The following is a 21,466-nucleotide window of genomic DNA, read 5'->3' on the forward strand; positions in this document are numbered from 1 at the left end:
AACAAAGCCCTAGGGCCAGATGGTATGCCACCTACATTTTTTCAACATTTCTGGTCTGTTATTAAAATTGATCTTATAAATGCCATTTTTAGTTTCTTTCATTTAGGAAACTTGTTAACTACTATTATGAAACTATCATTACTCTTATTCCCATGGTAGAGTATCCTGTGTCAATGTCTCAATTCAGACCTATAACTCTATGTAATTTGGTGTATAGGATCATTTCAAAATTCTTGATTAATAGGTTGAAGTGATACGAATCCCATTGATGACGAAATTCGCAACAATGAACCTCGGATTGATGGTGTTATTCATAGGTTTGAATTGGGTGAAATTTCCTGGCCAAAATTCCAGATTTCTATCAACTGTTGAAGCTTCCAGCGAGTTGGTGTCTTTTGCTAGTGTTATTGTTGCGTCTTTACTAGTACATAGAGTTGATTCTCTTGAGTTCATTCCAGTAGTTTTTAGTCATAAATTCCAGCCATTTATAGCCTTAAACACGTCCTTCAAGTCCGGTTTATCAACTACAACAATTTTCAGATTTATAGTCATTCTTTGAACAAGTCGTGTTCACTAGTTATTAAGTCGTTAATTTGTAGCTTCTTTCTAATAGATTTCCAGTTTTCTTATTGTTTCCAAAGTTGAGTTTTTCATCCAAATTTCCAAAATTCGTGCCTTTTCTTTGTGTCACTAAGTACACTTATTAGTTGGCTACACCAAGGGGCTTGATAACAGAGTTGTTCGTGACACTTGAAGGCAAATTGATGTGTGCACGGATGGCGAGATGGATGGCGGCCTTGACTCAAGGCTTTCATAGAGACATTGAAGGCTTGAAGTTGTCTACACATTGATCCAAGTCAATGAAGCATCAAGTAATGTTAGTCGTTGGTTTGGTTAGTTGAGTTGGTTGTTATAGTGTCATGTTTTAATTAGTTGGTCTAGTTAATTAGTGGAGTTAAGTAATTTGGCCCAACTTATGTTAAGTGTGGACCGAACTACTCTTGCTAGTGGTAGGAAGGTGGGCCGCAAAATCCTTGTCTAAAAAGGATTAGGCCCCTAGGTCTCTAGCCTATAAAAGGCTCCTTTTGTACAAGCAAAGGGGGTTACGTACTTTGATAATAAAATTTCAGTTTTGTTTTCTCTTCCATTGTTGAGAGAATCGATTCCTTTACTTGCCTTGGCAAGGGTTCTTGAGCAATATCGCGATTGTCCTTGATTGTTCAATCGACCTATCCACTAGAGTATCCACCTCGATTGGAGTTGTCGTTCTACCACCTTGAGTCAAGTCGAGTCGTCCTTCTTGATTCTAGGAGTCTGTGACGACCCCACTTCTCCCAAGGGCGAACCCAAGGGTATCGGCGGGCCGCCTGCCTAGCTAGGGGGAGGTGGGGTCGTCACAGAGTCGCAATCCAAATGGTTGGAAATCTCGCTAGATCCTTGGGCAAACGTGTTACGTGTCTTGAAACGTGTTGATCGAGGAGCGTATCAATTGGCTTTAGAGCCTAGGTTGAGGTATCAATCCGTTATATCCATTGTTTTGTCTTTGTTTGTCATCTAGGGTTCCTTGCGTTCCGTTGCATTGTTCAAAACAAAAACAAAAAAAAAGAAAAAAATTCTGTCTGTTTAGTTGCTTATTGTTGTCGCTTCGTAATCTGTCCGTAGTCATTGTCTCTTCATTATCGTGAGTTTTCTCATTCTATCCGTTATTGTGTCTAACCATTGTCTTGAAATCTGACCGTAGTGGTGTTGTCGTTTGGTTGAAAATTCTGCCTGTAGTGTGCCTTTGCGTTGTCTTACAAATCTGCCATCGTAGTGTCTCTTGCGTTGTCATCGCAAATTTGTCCTCGTGGGTTAGTTCGCTATCCGCAATTTCCAGATTTGTTGCATCGTGTTTTGTGTTAAATTTCCTAGATTCATCCATTGCTGCTTGTGTTTAGTTGTGTGGGTCGTCCTTGTTTGCCCAGAAATAAATAAAAAAAGAGGAGTTGACGCGGATACGGGTGCACAACAACCTCAACCTTGGGTCAAGGATCCTTTGGTCAACATTGGTGGTCCGATTACAAGATCAAGATCCAAGAAGGTGAAGGAAGCTTTATGAGCCTTGATCATTCACCATACAAGCAAGGAGCAAGCTAAGTTTGAAGATTTGATGGACCATGAAGTTACCTTGTTCACTTGTACGTTTGAAGTGAAAGAATGATCTCCTACTTGTTAGCTTAGTTGGTAGTTGTTTTAAAGCTGCCTAGTTTAGTAGTTGTTAATCGCACAAAGGACATGTTGTCGCTGAGTTTTAATCCTTTTAGTAGATTTTATTACTTATTGGGCCTTATCGTGAAGCCATAAAGAGCTAGCTCTTTATGTGGGGCGAATTCTTATTCCTAATTTAGGTAGGTAAGTTGTCAATCCTTACTCCAAACGGATTTGCCCTAGTTTCTAGCCTATAAAAGGCACCTCTTGTATGAGTAAAGGGGACGGAATATTACAATCAGAAATCGTGAGGAACTTTCCTTCAAGTTCTTAATCGAACTTACTCTTGAATTCTTGAGTTCATAGCTTAGGATTCAAATCAGACTTTATCGATTAGTTTGTTCCCTAATCGTGGTGTCTCTTCATCCATCTTTATTTGCTTAAGGTTGCTGATTACCTTCGTGTGTCAGAGGTCTTGAGTTCATGAGAACAATCGAATTCAATTTCCATTGGGAGAAAAGGTCCAACTCTGATATTACAAAGTTGGGAGGTTCTAGGAGGGTCTTCCCCTAGGATTGCTCATCAGGAGTCGCGGCAACTAGGGTTCCCTCTCTTGTTGTCGTTTCTCAAGTGGTCTTGTTTGGTGTTGTAAAACTGTCGAGAATTCTGGTTTGCTCGTTGCTGTTGGTTGTTGCTTGGATTGTGGAAAAACTCTTGTGGTTATTGTGTGTTTGGGTTGTGTAGACAACCCAACGAAAGTGATGAGGAGGTCGAGAGAGCTATCCAAGTGGAGCAAGTGAAGGTGCCATTGGGGCCCATGACACGAGCTCGCGCAAAGAGATTGAATGAGACACTACAAACATTGGTTCGTGCGGCCCGAGAGTCGAGTGGAAAGCCAAAGGCCATCGAGGGCCTCAACGAAGCTAGGCTTGTTGTCCTAGTTTCGGCCATCACTAAAGATTAGAAGCCCATGATTCGGCTAAGGGGCCCATGGCCCATTATTAGTTTAGTAGAGTGTAATAAAGAGGTCCAATCCAACTAGCTTGTGGTTGGGACCTTAGTCGTTGTTAGTCCTTGGGTCAATGGGCTAGGCCATGTCGGCCACATTAGTGAGTAGTTTGGCCCATTAGTCATAGTTAATTATCTTAGTATTTATTGGTCAATTTCGGTTGTATTATTCAGTTGATGATGATTAATAAAAATACTTGAGAATTCTCTCAAAACTTCATTGAAGCATCCTTGAATATCTTAGATTCATTTCTTTGGTATTCATTTGACTTATCAGTCTAGGACCACGCTAGATTGTGGCGTCTTCTACCAATACCGAGATTCGTTGACCACGTGATCAACGGGTTTAGGTGATTCCGCTGCGTTCATTTGTCATCAACGTGAGTCCGAACCTTCTAGGTCCTAACCTTTCTGTACGGGTTGCATCACAAGATTGGTGCCGTTCGTATCAGCTGGTATTAGAGCCAGGTTGAAGGTATCAGAAAGTTTTTTTTTTTAAAAAAAGAGTCACATACCTGATTGTTGTTTCCTTGTGTCATTGCTGGAATTCTCTTTTGGGGGCTGATCGAACCTGTTTACTTTTGTTCTCGAACTTTTGTGCTGTTTTCTTGCAAAACTTGAATACCAAAACATACTTGGGTAAGTTCTTGAGCTACTTGAACAAATTTCTTGAAAATCTTGGCCTACCAAAGACTGATTTGGAACTTCTTGAAACCAAAATCGTAGGGTTCTAGATACTTGAAACAACTTCAATCTTGTCTTGGCGAATCTTGGTTATTGAACCGAATGCAAGGAAATTTTTGGGGCTGGAATTGCATCTTGAAGGAATCTGATTGTACCAAAAAAAAAGGAGGAAGAAACAAAAGAAACATAAAAGAAAGAGAAAAAAAAAGGAAAGAAAAGATATTGGCTCTAGTTTCCTAATTGTGAACCAAGCCCCACCTTGAACTATAACTAATCCTAGTCCCTTTGGAATTAGAGGCTACCAAGAAGCTATTCGGACAAACACTAAATCATTCCCCAAAGCTTTGACCGACCTAAACAGCCCCACATACTAACCAATTCAGTTTCCCAAAACCCAGCCAACCGTTACACCAAATCAGATTCCCAAACCCAATCGACCGCCACACCAAATCATTTTCCAAAGCCTTGACCGACCTCCACCGCCCACATACTAACCAATTCAGATTCCCAAAACCCAGCTAACCGCCACACCAAATCATTTCCCAAAGCCTTGACCTACATCCACCGCCCACATACTAACCAAATTAGATTCCCAAACCCAGCCAACCGCCACACCGTTTCTACTCTCCAACGAAGCCCGAGAACTTGAACACGGTTGGGCAGAACCTTATGGCCCAAGCTGACCAAATCTAAGGGCTGACTCTTCACCCAAAGCAGCACCTAAAACACCACAAAAACCTGACCAAAAGGGCGCAAACAGCAACCCAACAAATTGCAGAAATTGGGTCACCGGGTAGAGTTCTTTCTAGGAATTCCAAAATTTCAGCTTTTGAGTTTTGTGTCTTATCTAGTGTCAATCATCTTAGGGCTACTCACCTGCATTATTTGAGTCATATAACAGCAGCCCAAGTGTGTCCAACGTATCTTTGCTCGTTGGTTACTCTCGTGTGAAAGTGGGTGAACAATTTTTGGATTTTGCGCGGCATTTCTCAACTACTCAAACCGGCAAGGTAAGGAATTTTGGTAAGCTTATTTGAGTGCTTTGAGTGATACACGAGTGATGAGCACATACACGCGAGCTTGTGTGTCGTGAGGAATCTCTTTTTCTTTGTTAACCATTTTGGCAGGTCATGTAATCATGCCTAGGGGAGTTGCCTCTTACTCATATAACCAAGAATTCTTGGAGAATGAGCCTCTCAAGAGGAGGGGTTCCAAGCGGCCTACTCCCAAGCACTCTAGTTTCATGAAATCTAGTTCACAACATGAGTTTCGTTCACTCCGGAAGGAGATAGAACGTTACCGTGCTTCGTGTGTATATGAAAGGTATAAACGAGATTGTGATGAGTATGAGAAGGAGCAAAGAAGTTTGCGCAGATCATCTAAATCGAGGTCAACCTCAAGCAAACGAGTTTCATCTAAGATGTGAGGACTTGTAAATTCCTTATATATTTCTTGAAAATTCCCTTTTATTTGAAAATTATTTGGCAATTATTATTCTACACTATCCTACTACTCAATCACCCTAGAAAAGTGTCAATGATCATAGGAAATTAGGGTTTTCCTTTCCGATTTCAATTCGAAATGAAATAGGATTTTTCGTGTATCCATAGTGTAATTATCCGGTATGGAGTAAGGATCAAATTTGGTGCTTAAGAGTGACTTTTAGGTTAGAAATAATATGTGATTAGAAGCAATGATAAAAAGTTAGTGAATAGGAAGTAAAAACCCTAGTATGTGTGATTTAAGGAAAAACGGTGCGAACCGACGTGTACCGTGCACTACCGATTGAACACCCCACTTGACTACCATTTCCTTACCAGCACATAACCTTGATATTGGTGGAAAATATCCCCCCTCATAGCTATCCTCTTGGCCGAAAAATTGGACTCAAAATGCAAGGAAAGAAAAAAATTTTTTGGATGGTTTTGGTAGTGCCAAGTGTTGGCAATTTGTGGCTTTGACTAAACTTAATTTTCTTACCTTCTTATCTTGCAAATTAGCTCATTCTTTCTCATTTTTTTTTGGTTTGGCTGAGACAAGAGAGAGAGAAAGAGAGAGCAAGAGAAACAACCTTCTTTCATCTTGATTTGCACCATTTGAGTGAAGGAAACAAGATTCTAAACCGATTAACTTGTGAGTTGTGAACTTGGGAAGCTAAGGGAACCAAAAATTTTAAGAGGAGGTGAAGTATTACTCTTGCAAGCCCTTTTTGTTGAGGTATAAGGTCTGACCCATGGCTTTGGTTCTTTTATTTTTGTTTAAGTTGTTATATAACTCATGTTTTGGTTAGATTAGTAGCTATACAAGTTGTTGTGATGATTTTGGGGTGATGTATGTAAGCTAGGGTTTGACTGATTTCCTTCTTATACTTGTTGTAGGAGTGGTATATGATGTATATAAGCTTGCATAAGAGGTTGTGGTAGTGATTGAATCAAGAAAATGAAGAGATTGCCCTTGAAATCCCAAAATTCCAGATTTCTGGAATTGTATGCTTTAGTTCTGTCCGGTTTCAGTGCCCTATGTTAGAGGCCTAATTAGGCTTGTCACAAAACATAAAAGTTGTAGATAATAATATTTTGTAGATGTATACAAAATTTCACCCCAATCGGAGCAACGTAGCCTGTGAAAAGACCAAAATACCCTCACTGCCCTAGGACGCATCCAGTGATCCGTTTTAGACAGCTCATCTAGTTGACCGTGTCTATTCACTATGATCCGTGCTTTTTTAGCCATTTTCAAAAACATGAAAGTTTTAGTACTCTGTCTTAGTTTTTCAACGCCTCAAAGAACTCCTTAAACGGACTTTGGTAACCTGAGATATGGCCATTTAAATGTAGTACGGTTAACTAGCCGGTTAGTTGGAAGTTGGTTATGTGAATTGGGAATTTGACTGGGTTACACTGGAAATTTGACTAAATGATCTTCATGAAAGTTTTAGGCCTTTATCTTATCTTCGAAATGGTATAAGTTTCACACCAATCCGATAAGCGTAGTTTCGGTTGTGTCTGTTACGCAAAACTGTATCAAATCTGTCTCTTGTTAAACTTCATTTCCGCACTTGTTGTTAGCTTGATTTTGTCCTTGTATTGTCTTGAGCCTATTGAACGGCTATTGAAATTAGATTGTTGTGTGTGTACCTTTGGGTTTGAATTAGGAAAATAATGAAGCCATAAATGGCTGGAAATAGGAAAATACAAAGGGCATACTGCCCAAATTTACGCTCGAGGACTAGAGAATTACACTTGCGACTTGGGTAAAGTTAATAAATGAATATCACTTGAACCATTTAGGACTTTTGCTACTTTGGTTATCGAGGGTTATACGTTAGAACCTAGCCAAACTTGTACCCTTAGGAAAAGCGGTAATAATCACTCTAAATCCGTTTTCCTTGCACTTTCGACTCAAAAGTTATTTCCAAGTATACATCTTACAAAATTTTTCAGTTTGAAAAGCGAGCAACCGTTTCACGACTATTCTCCAAGTGAATTTCAATTTCTTGATTCTTATTGAATGAAACGTCTAAGTTTCGAACCTTAGTTGATTTTCAAAGTTCTTAAATCAAGTTTTATCGCAGATTTGGACTCCAAACTCGGAGTACCACCCCGACGCGAACACTAGAGGCACTACTTTTGGTGAGTGCTTCCAAATATCTGATTGAACTTGATATTTGTGATTTCTCTTTGACAAATGTGATTACATGATATATCAGTGATTTAACAAGGCAAGGGTGTACTTTATCGCACTTGCCCTAATGAGACTTGTACTTGTTCATCGATTTCAATCGACTTGTTTTACATATGTATGAATTATATCTTGCCTGGAATTCCAGAAACCCTGTGGCTAGTTAATCGAGTCGAGTCGGCAAGGGCCTGGTCGATTAGATAACAAACCCTGGGTAACTAGTAATGTCGAGTGGAGTGTTATCTCCTCGGCTAATCGGTATATTCGAGTATTACCACCCGTGTTTCGTGTGGCGTGCGGGCCCGGATAAGGGGGTTTATCGGTGGACGGAGACTGGCGTGAAGTGGGGTTTTCTTTCTGGACTTGTTATTACTTGAAAGTTGACGGAGTGTCAACTACCAATCGATCAAGCTGGGATGGAGCCGAGACATGAGCCACTGTATCCTTACATGTGAATATGATTTATATATTCTTGATTACCTGAAGTATTATCTCTTTGATTGGACTTGTTTGCTCGCTATTTCACTATTACACTGTTATTACTTTGTTTGATGGCCAATTTGATACTTGGAACTTCACTGAGCTTTGGCTCACTCCGTTAGTTTTGTTTTCCTTACAGGGGTACGAGCGAGGCGTGAGACGTGTAAAGACTAGCGTAGTCTAGTTGTTTTGACTTTTGACTTGTACTCGCGCTATTACTCGAATAGAATGTTTTGTATCTGGATTGTATACACTTTGAACCAGTTTGGGTATATTGAGGTTTTGTATCTTGATTGTGCATCAATGTAAATTATAAGCTTGAATTGCGATGTTATTTATGGTCCTCGGATGTATGCACGCGATACGAGTGAGTGAGTCCTGGCGAGAGCTGGGCAGGAGGTCCGCCGAACCCTTTGGTATGCCTTAGGGGAAGGTGGGGTCATCACAGGTGGTATCAGAGCTTAGGGGTGAATTGATCTGGATAGATTGAGTGCTTGACACGATAGGCTAGGGTTTTATTCTTGAGCTTAGTCTTTAGCCTTGTTTTCTACGTCTCCTGTACTTACTTTGTAATGTTATTTGCAAACCTAGGTGATGGAGGGTACTGATGCATCTGGGAGTGCTGGGCCGTCTCAGCCCGTACCTACTGACATACCTACTGACGCTCCTATTGACGAACGACATCTGGAGGGACCCGTCTGTCGCGTGATCACGTATCAGGAGAGCCCCAGTGGGCCAGTACAGCGGTGGTCTCCAGCGCGCAAGATCCGACGCTGCGACTGCTGGAAGACCTACTCCTAGCCTGATCGGGTAGTGCTTGCAGTGGACGACGAGCGGAGACGATTGGGTAGCGCCAATCGTAGGTGCTATTCAGAGATAGAGCGTCTCCAGGCTACTCTCCGAGACCAGGGAGCCCGGATCCGAGAGTTGGAGGCCTCGATTTTGGAGGAGCAGCAGTGGACTGATGCCTTCCGCGAGCAGGCTCAGGCGGCGACTGGACGCCTCATGCGAGTGGTTGAGGACATCAGAGACCGGACCGGCCATATCTTGACCGAATAAGAGGCACTGGTGGATGATGTGATTCAGGACTTGGCCGAAGAGGGTCCAGTGCCAGTAGTCCCTGATGTTCCTGAGGAGGATCCGGAGGAGTCGAGCGCATCCTCGGAGTCTGTTGGGTCGGCGTCTAGCCAGACGACTTGTTAGGATCGAGGGTTGAGGAAACTTTTGTGGGGTAGTTAGGAACATAGTTGGACGACACGTTTTCTTTTGTTTTTGACTTTGACGTGTCACGGTGGATGTAAATAGGGTTTCTTTTGTTCTATGTTCCTTGGCTAGTATAGCCTTTGACTTATCTAGGGTGGCATGTATATGTGACTTGTTTGCTATGTATATAAAGTACTTGTTTATTATGTGTTTTATTGCCTCTATTTATCTTTTCGCAACGTGCGATACGAGCCATACCTTACTTTGTTTATATGTCTATAGTTGGTTAAATCCAAAACATGGAGGGTAGAAAAAGTCAAGCCAGGGGAGCTAACCGAGGACGCGGTCCTAGTCGGGGCCGTGGGGGTAGACAAGTACAGGAGCCGGTGCAAGAACCGAGAGAGGAGAGAGAGGCAACGATTGAGCCACAACCTGAACCCCAGGCTGTAGGGGAAGATCAAGTGGCAACCCCAATCCAACAAATGACTAATATTTTGGCCCGTCTAGTGGAACAACAGGGTCAAACCCCTGTAAATCAACCTAGGGACCCCGATATGGGGCAAGATAGGGCCTTAGAGAGATTCCAGAAGTTCTCCCCACCTAAATTCTTGGGAGGACCAGACCCGGAAGGAGCCGAGAAATGGCTAGAGGCCATGATCAACATCTTTGCCGCTTTAAACTATACAGAGGATAGGCAAGTACAATTCGCTGTTTTCTAGTTCGAAGGTCCAGCCAGGGCCTGGTGGAATGTAATCAGGGCCAAATAGGAGAGAGAGGGAACTGCATGGATCTGATTAAACTTTGTGTGGGAATTTAACGAGAAATACCTTCCACCTCTCGTCCAGGAGAAGAGAGAGGACGATTTTATTAAGCTCCGGCAGGAAACTTCTAGTGTAGCTGAGTATGAGACTCAGTTTACGAAATTATCAAAATTTGCTCCTGAACTGATAGCTACGAAGCAAAGAAGAGTACGGAGATTTGTGCAAGGACTCAATGTGAAGATACAAGAGGCCTTGGCGGCAGCTCAGATTAATACGTTTACGGAGGTTCTGGAGAAGGCCCAAAGGATAGAGACTGCTAGGGCGCAAGTGAGAAATTTCCACGCAAAACGGAAAGGGGTACATAGTGGAGCCCAAGGGTCAGTGCGGAGTGATCGGAACACGCCACCTGCTAAATCCGGTCGTGGGGCTGGAGGTGGACGGTTTTCGAGTGCATTTAGGGGAGGTGCTCAGAGAGGAGGTGCCCAGAGGGGAGGCCAAAGTGGTAGGGGACAAGGTAGAGGCATTCCGCAGGGAGGCCAAACCTCCACTCCCTGAGTAACGTGCGGATATTGTGGGAAATCGAACCATACAGAGGATGAATGTTGGAGAAAGGCTCGGAAGTGTCTAAGGTGTGGAAGTACGGAGCACCAAATAGTCAACTGCCCGTTGATCAGTGATACTCAATCGATTGCCAGGTCAAACCCAAAGCCGACCAATGTCGGAGGGACCAGGTCGAGGGTACCGGCCAGAGTGTATTCGCTGGACCAATAATCCGTGCCTGAACCAACGGAGGTAGTGGAAGGTACGATTCCTGTTTTTCACCGGTTAGCCAAAATTTTGATAGACCCCGGTGCCACTCATTCTTTTGTTAACCCTACATTTATGCCTGGAATTGACATGAAAGTTGAAAGTCTACCTTATGACTTAGAAGTAAGAACACCTACGAGTAATCAAATTTTACTTGCAAATGAGGTGTACAGAAATTGTGATATTTGGGTTGGCGAACGGAAATTAGTAGTCGATCTCATTAGTCTAGCCATTAAGGGGTACGATGTCATTCTAGGTATGGATTGGCTAGCTCATTACCATGCTCGGGTAGATTGTAGGATGAAGGTGGTAGAGTTTTTCATACCAGGTGAGGCAACTTTGAAGTTAGATGTGAGGGGTATGTTAGCCTCATCTGCGCTCATTTCGGGAATAAGGGCTAGGAAATTGCTTAGTCGTGGGGTGCACGGTTATCTAGCTTTTCTAATTAACACTCCGGGAGAGAAGATTAAGTTGGAGGACATGCCGGTAATTCGAGAATATCCGGACGTATTTTCGGAGGAGTTGGGGTCATTGCCACCTGAAAGGGAGATTGAATTTAAGGTTGATCTAGTACCCGAAACTACTCCCATTTCTAAAACCCCTTATCGAATGGCACTTGCTGAGCTTAAGGAGTTAAAAGTGCAATTGCAGGACTTGCTAGAACGGGGGTTCATACATGAGAGCGAGTCACCATGGGGAGCTCCAGTGCTATTTGTTAAAAAGAAGGACGGGAGTTTAAGGTTATGCATTGATTATCGAGGACTGAATGCAGTAACTGTTAAGAATAAATATCCTTTGCCCCACATCGATGAGTTGTTTGATCAGTTACAAGGGGCTATGGTGTTTTCTAAATTGGATCTTCGACAAGGGTACTATCAATTGAGAATTAGAAAGGAGGATGTGCCAAAAACGGCGTTTAACACTCGATATGGGCATTTTGAGTTTGCGGTAATGCCTTTTGGCTTAACCAATGCCCCAGCAGCGTTCATGGATTTAAAGCATCGAGTGTTTAAACCTTACTTGGATAGGTTTGTAGTGGTGTTTATTGATGATATCCTAGTATATTCGAAGTCAAGGGAGGAGCATGAACAACACTTGCGAATAGTGCTGCAAACCCTAAGAGAGCACCAATTGTTCGCTAAGTTCAGCAAGTGTGAATTTTGGCTGGAAAAAGTGGCGTTCCTAGGTCATATAATTTCAAAAGATGGGCTTGCTGTGGACCCGGCGAAAGTGGAAGCTGTAGCCAAATGGAAGCGACCAGAGAATCCCACAGAGGTGCGAAGTTTTCTAAGTTTAGCAGGGTACTACCGCCGATTTATAAGGAACTTCTCAAGAATTGCGGGACCCTTAACTAACTTGACAAAGAAACAAGTAAAGTACATCTGGGATGTTAAGTGTGAGAGTAGTTTCCAAGAACTTAAGAAGCAATTGACTATGGCTCCAGTTTTAGCTTTATCCAATGGGAACGATAGTTACACAGTTTACACCAATGCTTCGAGAGAGGGGCTAGGGTGCGTGTTGATGCAAAATAGGAATGTGATTGCCTATGCGTCTCAAAAGTTAAAACCTCATGAGCAGAACTATCCAACCCATGACTTGGAGCTTGCAGCTGTTGTGTTTGCCTTGAAAAAATGGCGACATTATCTATACGGTGTGACTTTCGAGGTATATACGGATCACAAGAGCCTTAAGTATCTGTTTTCTCAGAAGGAGCTAAATCTAAGACAACGTTGTTGGGTGGAGTTCTTAGAAGATTATGATTGTACGATTAACTATCATCCCGGAAAGGCCAACGTTGTAGCATATGCTTTAAGCCGAAAGGCTCACCTAGCAAGTTCCATGGTGAGAGTGTGAGAACCCGTAATTTTTCCATTTTCTAGGTTTTATTATATTTCTCGGTTTTCTTGTTTTCAATGGCTTGTTTTCTGCAATTTCTGTATCCGGAAAATTTTCTAGATAAATTTTACGAGTAAATATAGTTTTTAGATGATTTTTCTACTATCGAATAGATTTTGAGAAATTAAGAGCGTATACCGGACATGGGACCCACTAGTGCGAAAAGTTCGGAAAAATTCGGCCAACTAGATTAAGTTTTGAATACTGGAATTATTTTATCGGGTGTTAAGAGATAATTAGAGGAAGCTATTTGGATTGATGTGAGAGGGAACAAAGTGATAGACTTGCATTAATAAAAGGTGACAAGTGTCACCATAAGAGTTAGTCTTGCCATTTGACCACTATTCATGCCTTTACCAAATTAATATCAAAATTGACCAAAAATCTTCCATTTTTTCTTCAAGCTTGGCCGAACCTCGTCTTACAAGAAAAGAAAGAAAAGCTTCCAAGTTTCTTGCTCCAATCTTGTCCAATCTCACAAACTAACCGTTTAATCTTGAATTCCTTCCATAAAACCTCTTCAAGTAGTGATTGTGAGTTGGTGTGTGAAGTTGTTTGGAAAGTTAAGGTGACCCATAGCTCTCTCTCACTTTTTTTAAAGGTAAGTTGTGAAGAACCACCCTCCTCCTTTAATTGATGCTTAAATCATGCTTAGTGGTGGTATAAGGTGCCACTTTATGGATTATATTGTGATTTTTGGTTGAATTGATGAACTTTTATAATTTTTGGGGATTTTTCTGTTTTAATATGGACATGATTGTGTGGTCATGTATGATGATTGGAAATGATGTTTAAGGGCTCTATGAGGTGGAAAAAGTGATTAATTGCAATCAATTTTTGTTTTGGACCAAAAATTGAAAAGTAAGGGTTTTGTGATGAACATTCTGTCCGAATTTTTAGGTCCTATATAGAGGCCTAATTGGCCTTAGCTCAAAACATGAAAGTTGTAGGGAATGACATTTTAGAGGTGACTACAAAATTTCAGGTCAATCGGAGTTGTGTAGAGTGAGAAAAGTTGAAATTACTATTGCTGTTCTGGTTTACCCGAAATTGGGATTTGCGACTGTAATTGGTTGTTTTTGCTGGAATTGCTTCCGAATTAGTTGTTGAGGTCTTCTGATGAAATCTATCCCTGTTTCTTAGCTTTCAAATGGTTTTGGAATTTCTGGATTTGGACTTGTAGAGCCTGAGTTATGATCTTTCCGCTAGAATGCATTTTGATGAATCTGTTTTACGTTGTTGATGAAGTATCTTGCATTTTTGACCTGTTTGTACTCAAAACTGGGCTGAGTGACCTTCTGTGATGTTGTAGCCCTGTCTTTTAGCTTCTAAATGGTGGGTCTTTCACCCTCATCCGACAATCGTAGTGCCTTTGGTGCCAAAACCGCAAAGTGACGTCAAAAACTGTTTTCTTGGGTTAAAGCTTATTTCCATTTCCGGATTTTTCTGGTTTCCTTTAATGCTTATATATTCTTATGGAACCTTATTTTGGTAATACTTGGCCTTGGTTTATGACTTGTAAAAGAATCTTATTGAATAGTTTTAAGGCTTGTTTTCATTCCGATCATTTCCTAGCTAACTTTTGTACTTGTACTACTTTGAGCCTAGTGAACGGCTTTTGGGAAATGAGATGACTTTTGTGTGAGATGTTGGGACTGATTTGAGGTAATAGTGAAGCCTTAAGGGCTGGAAAAGTAAGAAATTTAGGGGAAGTGCTGCCCGATTTTCTAGGCCGTTTGGTTCCTTTAAGTTGGATTTGCCTTTTGGTAGAAATGAAAGGCTTTTGGGTTGTTTGCGCCTAAGTCTTCATGTTACCTTTTTGTTTCCAAGAAAATCATGTTTTTGCACCCTTGCATTAGTATTTATTTGGCAAGGCATACGACGTGTAGTCGAGCCTCACTTGTGCATTCCGTTTGCTCGATTTGGATATGAAACCTTCAATTGGTTTATTTTGATTATTTTAGGGTTTCTTGGCGATTAAGGCCAATCTGAAGTGAAAACTTTTGAAGTTGAGCCGGTGAGTGTACCACTCCCCTCCATTGCTGTTTAACTTGATTTCTGCTCTGCAATCTGTTTAATTTGTTTGAGACGAGGGTGTACTTTATCACACTCGTTCTCTTGTCTGTTCATATGCCAATTTACCATGCAAAATTTGAATTTGTTATCTGTGTCTGCATCTGTTCGGATTTCTATGACCTATGAGCTCAATCCTGTGGCTAAGTTATTCGAGTCGGGCCGGCAAGGGCCTGGACGATTAGATAACGAACCACGGTAGTCTGTTCGGGGATTTTGGGTATTGAGACCCTTGATTCCGGGTATACTCGAGTATTACCATTTCTGTTCGTTTGCGGTGAGCGGGCCCGGTAAAGGGGTGTTTGGTGAACGGGATTCGGTGTAAAGAGGGGTCTACGGACGTTGGTTCTATATACGTTGGCGGAGTGTCAACTTCGATCAAGCTTCGGTGACGCAAATGGGAATTTGGCTCCTGAGAGCCACCTGTATCCTTCCTATGTGAATCATTAGTTACTTTGCTTTACATCTAGCATGTGTATCTGATTTGTTAAATGTGAAATGCCATGATTTTTCTGCTATATGTCTGGTACCTCATTGAGCGCAAGCTCACCCCTTTCTGTTCCTTTTGTTTTCCTTACAGGAACCTCTTTTGGAAATCATGATTTTGAAAAGCGAGTTGAGCTAGTTAGATAATCTTTTGTTCTTTTGTATAGCTCCTCGAGGGGAAGCAAACTCTAAATGTACTTCGTTTCACTGGTTCCATCTGAATTGTAAACCCAGCGACATGTATATATGAAAATGTTTTTTTTCCATGTGATTTTGGTAAGTTACTGTTAAGCTTGGCGGTTTTCAATCATTCAATTCTTTTGGGTCCTATCTCGTGTAATATGGGATTTGTGTGATTTGACTCCGTAGTCCTGGCGAGAGCTGGGCAGGCGGTCCGCCAAACCCTTTGGTTCGCCTTAGGGTAAGGTGGGGCTGTCACAGAGAGAGTGGAGCTTGTTGGAAGATGTAGGTGAGTGGAAACCTCGTCTGGAACCAAAGAAGGTGATTTTTGGAAATATTGAGGTGAAGTCGACACTGTTGGATCGGATTAAAGAGGGCCAAGTGAAGGACCCAATGGTGCAAAAGTGGATGGAAAAAGTGAAGAAAGAGGAGTTGCCTAACTTTAACCTAAGTCCTGATGGAATCTTAAAGTTTCGAAATCGTGTCGTTGTACCTAGGGAGGAGGAGTTAAAGAGGGAGATTTTGGAGGAATCACACCGCTCTAGGTACACGGTGCACCCAGGGAATAATAAGATGTACCAAGATCTCAAAAGTCTGCATTGGTGGGATAATATGAAGGCGGAGATTGCCCAGTTTGTACAAAGGTGTCTTACGTGCCAACAAGTGAAAGCTGAGCATCAAAAACCGTCAGGTCTGTTACAGTCTTTAGAGATCCTTGAATGGAAATGGGAGCCCATAACAATGGATTTTGTATCAAGGTTGCCACGAACACAAAAGGGGCATGATGCGATTTGGGTAATAGTGGATCGATTAACTAAGACCGTACATTTCCTGCCAGTAAATAAGAAATATTCTTTGGAGAAACTTGCCAAACTTTATATGGATGAAGTGGTAAAACTACACGGGGTACCAGTAAGCATTATATCAGATAGAGACCCTAGGTTTGTATCCCGATTCTGGCAGAAATTGCAAGAGGCTCTAGGAACTAAGTTGAATTATAGTACAGCATATCACCCGCAAACTGATGGACAATCTGAGAGAACCATTCAAACTCTTGAGGATATGCTGAGAGCCTGTATTGTGGACTTTGGAGGAAGTTGGAGTCGATACTTAACCTTGGTTGAATTTGCTTATAACAATAGTTATCATTCCTCTATTCAAATGGCCCCATATGAAGCTTTGTATGGACGACGATGTCGATCCCCAATCCATTGGGATGAAGTAGGAGAGAAAAAGATTATAGATCCAGCTACAATACCATGGGTTGAGGAAGCCTACGAACGGGTAAAGGTGATCCGCCAAAGACTTCAAACAGCCCAAAGCTGACAGAAAAGTTATGCCGATCATCGGAGGAAGGATTTGGAGTTCGAGATAGGAGATAAGGTGTTTCTTCGAATTATCCCGTTGAAAGGAAAGATTAGAGCAGGAAAAGGGAAAAAGTTGCAACCACGGTACATAGGATGTGAGAACCCAGAAAAAAAAAATTATTTATTTATTATTTTGTTCCTATGCACCGGTTTTCTTTTATTTTCTTTATTATATTACTTTATCAACATTTTATCAGTAAATATAACTTTTAAATCATTTTTCTAGTATAAGGTAGTTCGTGAGAATTTTGGAACGTCTTTTGGTCGTGGGACCCGCTAGTGCATTAAGTGAGAGAAATTTGACCAATTAGGTTAAATTTTGCGTAAAGGGATTTTTGTTACTAGGTATTAGGAGATAATTGGAGGTTGCCTCGATGGATTAGCCATGAGGGACAAGAAGATAGCTCTAGCAAAATAAAGCGCCAAGTGTCCACTTTTGGTTGGACCAAGCTTGCCTAACTTTGCCTAACTTTCTTCTTACATTATTAAAAGTCCAAATTTGACTCAAATAGTCTTCATCTTCTACCTCTCTTGGCCGAAACTCCATTGGAAGCAAAGGAAAGAAGTCTTCAACTTTCATCTACAAATCCTTGCCAAATCTTGAAAACTAACCGATTAATTCCCAAATTAGTCCATAAAATCATCTTCCTAGGAGTGTTTGAAGAGCTTGGTGGTGTTGTTTTGCAAGAAAATCTCTTAAGCTACAACCTTTCTTGAAGAACTAAGGTATCTTGCTTGGAACTCATCTTTTGTTATTAATTTTGGCCAATTGGTGCCTTATAGTAGCTATTTATGCGATTTTACGGAAGATTCGGTGGATTGGAGTGAAGTTTCCTAATTTTCTAATTTTTTCTGGAATTTTTCTGTTTTCCTATGATGGCTATGATTGAGCTTGAATTGGTGGTTCTAAATGGTATTAAATAGCTCTCTTGTGCGTTAATTGTGGTTAATTGCGGAAAATTTCAGATTTAGGGTTTCAAATTGGGGGTTTTCTATAGTTGATTGTTGAACTTCTAATTGGCTATAATTGAAGGGTATTGTGACCCTAATGACGCATATTGAATGGCTTATATATTGTTTGGGTGCTTGTGGTTGTATTGGATGGCTTTTATTGGTTGTCTTGTAGGTTGGAAAAGCTGAAATTTTAGGGGAAATGCTGTCCAAGTGTCTAGGGTATTAGATTCTTGTGAGTTGGGTTGAGATGGAATGGAAATGAACGGTTTTGGGGGTTGTTCCTACTTTTAACCCTAAATGTTATGTTTTTGTTTATTTCCAAGCTATATTTGAGTCTTACCTTAATAGTTCCTATTAAAAGGTATTCGACTCGTGTTTGGGTCTTAATTGTACTTTCTTGATTATTATAGGACATGCCGGTGATCCGAGGCTCACGTCGGGCGAAAACTTGTGACATTTCTTTATTTGACTTGGTGAGTGTACTACTCACATGTTTGTTATACCGTGGTTTTCTTGTACTTGAATTCTGTGACTTGGACTAGTTTTGATTATTGTTTGGACTAGAGGAGGCGAGGGTGTACTTTACCACTCTCGTACTCTCTGGTCTACTTGTTTGTTTATTATATCACTTGAACACTCTTGACTGTACTTGATTTGGTGTCGCTTGGATGCCGACCTTTACTGTAACTCTGGATCTGTACTGTTCACGTTGAACTCTACCTCATTGGAAGTCAATGGACTCGAGCCAGTAAGGACTTGGTCGGGGACATTTGACAAGCCATGGGGACTGTATTTGGGAATCTTTGGGTATGAGACCCTTAATTCCGGTATACTCGAGTAATACCAATTCTGTACTGTGTGGTGTTCGGGCCCGGTAAGGGGAAAGTGAGGTGGACGGATAATTGGAGTAAAGAGGAGTCTACGGTCATGATTACCTAGTGTACATTGACGGAGGGTCAATGAGATGAGATCAAGTATGGCAAAAGAGGAAAAGGGCTCTTGAGAGCCATCCGTATCCTTTTATTCCTTATGCTTGGGTGTTTTGCTTTTGCTTACTTGACGTACGTATTTGGATCGAATATTCCTGTGTTTATGTGTTCTTGGTATATGTACGTGATGGTACCTCATTGGACGAAAGCTCACTCCGTTAAATTTTGTTTTCCTTACAGGGAATTACCTTGTGGACTTTTGATTTTGAAGAATGAGTTGAGTAGAGCTAATTGAGAGATTTTGTATAGCTCCTCAATAGTTGGAACCTAATTGTACTTGGATTTACATGCTTCCTTTTGGCTTGTAAACACGAATGTGGTTTGTAACAGTGTGTGTGTACTCATGTTCAATGTATTCTATTTGGCTTGTATATATTTCCTTTCAGGGGTTGTAAAAAGTTACTTGTATTCGATTGGGTCCTGACGGATTGTGACGTGGTAGTCACTATTCACGTTATGTTTTAACTTTTTTTTTCCGTTTCTTGATTGTTAGCTTGGTTAAGCGCGCTAGTAGATCCCGAACGCCTTGAGTTAGTGTTTGACTGTTTTAGTAGTCCTGGCGAGAGCTGGGCAGGCAGTCCGCTGACCCCTTTGGTACGCCTTAGGGGAAGGTGGGGCTGTCACATAGGACCTTTCAATATACTCCAACGAATAGGAATGGTGGCTTATCGACTTGAATTACCAGCTAGTTTGTCTCGGATCCATGACGTTTTCCATGTTTCTTTACTTAAGAAATACCATCCGGATCCGACTCACATTTTGCCACCAGAAGATGTTGAACTCGACGAGTCCTTAACCTATGAAGAACGACCCATTCAAATATTGGATCGGAAGGTGAAGGACCTGAGAAACAAGCAGATTCCATTAGTAAAGGTTCTATGGAAGCATCATGAAGTGGAAGAAGCAACCTGGGAACTAGAAAAGGACATGCAAGAGAAATATCCCGACCTGTTCACGACGAAAGGTATGAATTTCGAGGTCGAAATTCTTTTAAGGGGGAGAGAGTGTGAGGACTTATAAATTTCTTATATATTTCTTGAAAATTCCCCTTTATTTGAAAATTATTTGGCAATTATTATTCTACACTATCCTACTACTCAATCACGCTAGAAAAGTGCCAATGATCATAGGAAATTAGGGTTTTCCTTTCCGATTTCAATTCGAAGTGAAATAAGATTTTTCGTGTATCCGTAGTGTAATTATCCGGTATGGAGTAAGGATCAAATTTGGTGCTTAAGAGTGACTTTTAGGTGAGAAATAATATGTTATTAGAAGCAATGATAAAAAGTTAGTGAATAGGAAGTAAAAACCCTAGTATGTGTGATTTAAGGAAAAACGGTGCGAACCGACATGTACCGTGCACTACCGATTGAACACCCCACTTGACTACCATTTCCTTACCAGCACATAACCTTGATATTGGTGGAAAATATTCCCCCTCATAGCTATCCTCTTGGCCAAAAAATTGGACTCAAAATGCTAGTGCCAAGTGTTGGCAATTTGTGGCTTTGACTAAACTTAATTTTCTTACCTTCTTATCTTGCAAATTAGCTCATTCTTCCTCATTTTTTTTTCTGGTTTGGCAGAGACAAGAGAGAGAGAAAGAGAGAGCAAGAGAAACAACCTTCTTTCATCTTGATTTGCACCATTTGAGTGAAGGAAACAAGATTCTAAACCGATTAACTTGTGAGTTGTGAACTTGGGAAGCTAAGGGAACAAAAAATTTTAAGAGGAGGTGAAGTATTACTCTTGCAAGCCCTTTTTGTTGAGGTATAAGGTCTGACCCATGGCTTTGGTTATTTTATTTTTATTTAAGTTGTTATATAACTCATGTTTTGGTTAGATTAGTAGCAATACAAGTTGTTGTGATGATTTTGGGGTGATGTATGTAAGCTAGGGTTTGACTGATTTCCTTCTTATACTTGTTGTAGGAGTGGTATATAATGTATATAAGCTTGTATAAGAGGTTGTCCTAGTGATTGAATCAAGAAAATGAAGAGATTGCCCTTGAAATCCCAAAATTCCAGATTTCTGGAATTGTATGCTTCAGTTCTGTCCGATTTCAGTGCCCTATGTTAGAGGCCGAATTAGGCTTGGTACAAAACATTAAAGTTGTAAAGAATGATATTTTGTAGATGTCTACAAAATTTCAGCCCAATCGGAACAACGTAGCCTATGAAAAGACTAAAATACCCTCACTGCCCTAGGACGCATCCAGTGACCCATTTTAGACAGCTCATCTAGTTGACCGTGTCTATTCACTATGATCTGTGCTGATTTAACCATTTTCCAAAACATGAAAGTTTTTGTACTCTGTCTTAGATTTTCAACGCCTTAAAGAACGCCTTAAACGGACTTTGGTAGCCTGAGATATGTCCATTTAAATGTAGTACGGTTAACTAGCCGGTTAATTGGAAGTTGGTTCTGTGAATTGGGAATTTGACTGGGTTACTGGGAATTTGACTAAGTCATTTTCATGAAAGTTGTAGACCTTTGTCTTAGCTTCGAAACAGTATAAGTTGCACACCAATCCGATATCCATAGCTTCGGTTGTGTCCGTTACGTAAAACTCTATCAAATCTGTCTCTTGTTAAACTTCATTTCCGCACTTGTTGTTAGCTTGATTTTGTCCTTGTATTGTCTTGAGCCTATTGAACGGCTATTGAAATTAGATTGTTGTGTGTGTACCTTTGGGTTTGAATGAGGAAAA

Source organism: Coffea arabica, chromosome 4e (assembly GCF_036785885.1).
Source record: "Coffea arabica cultivar ET-39 chromosome 4e, Coffea Arabica ET-39 HiFi, whole genome shotgun sequence".
Taxonomy (NCBI): domain Eukaryota; kingdom Viridiplantae; phylum Streptophyta; class Magnoliopsida; order Gentianales; family Rubiaceae; genus Coffea; species Coffea arabica.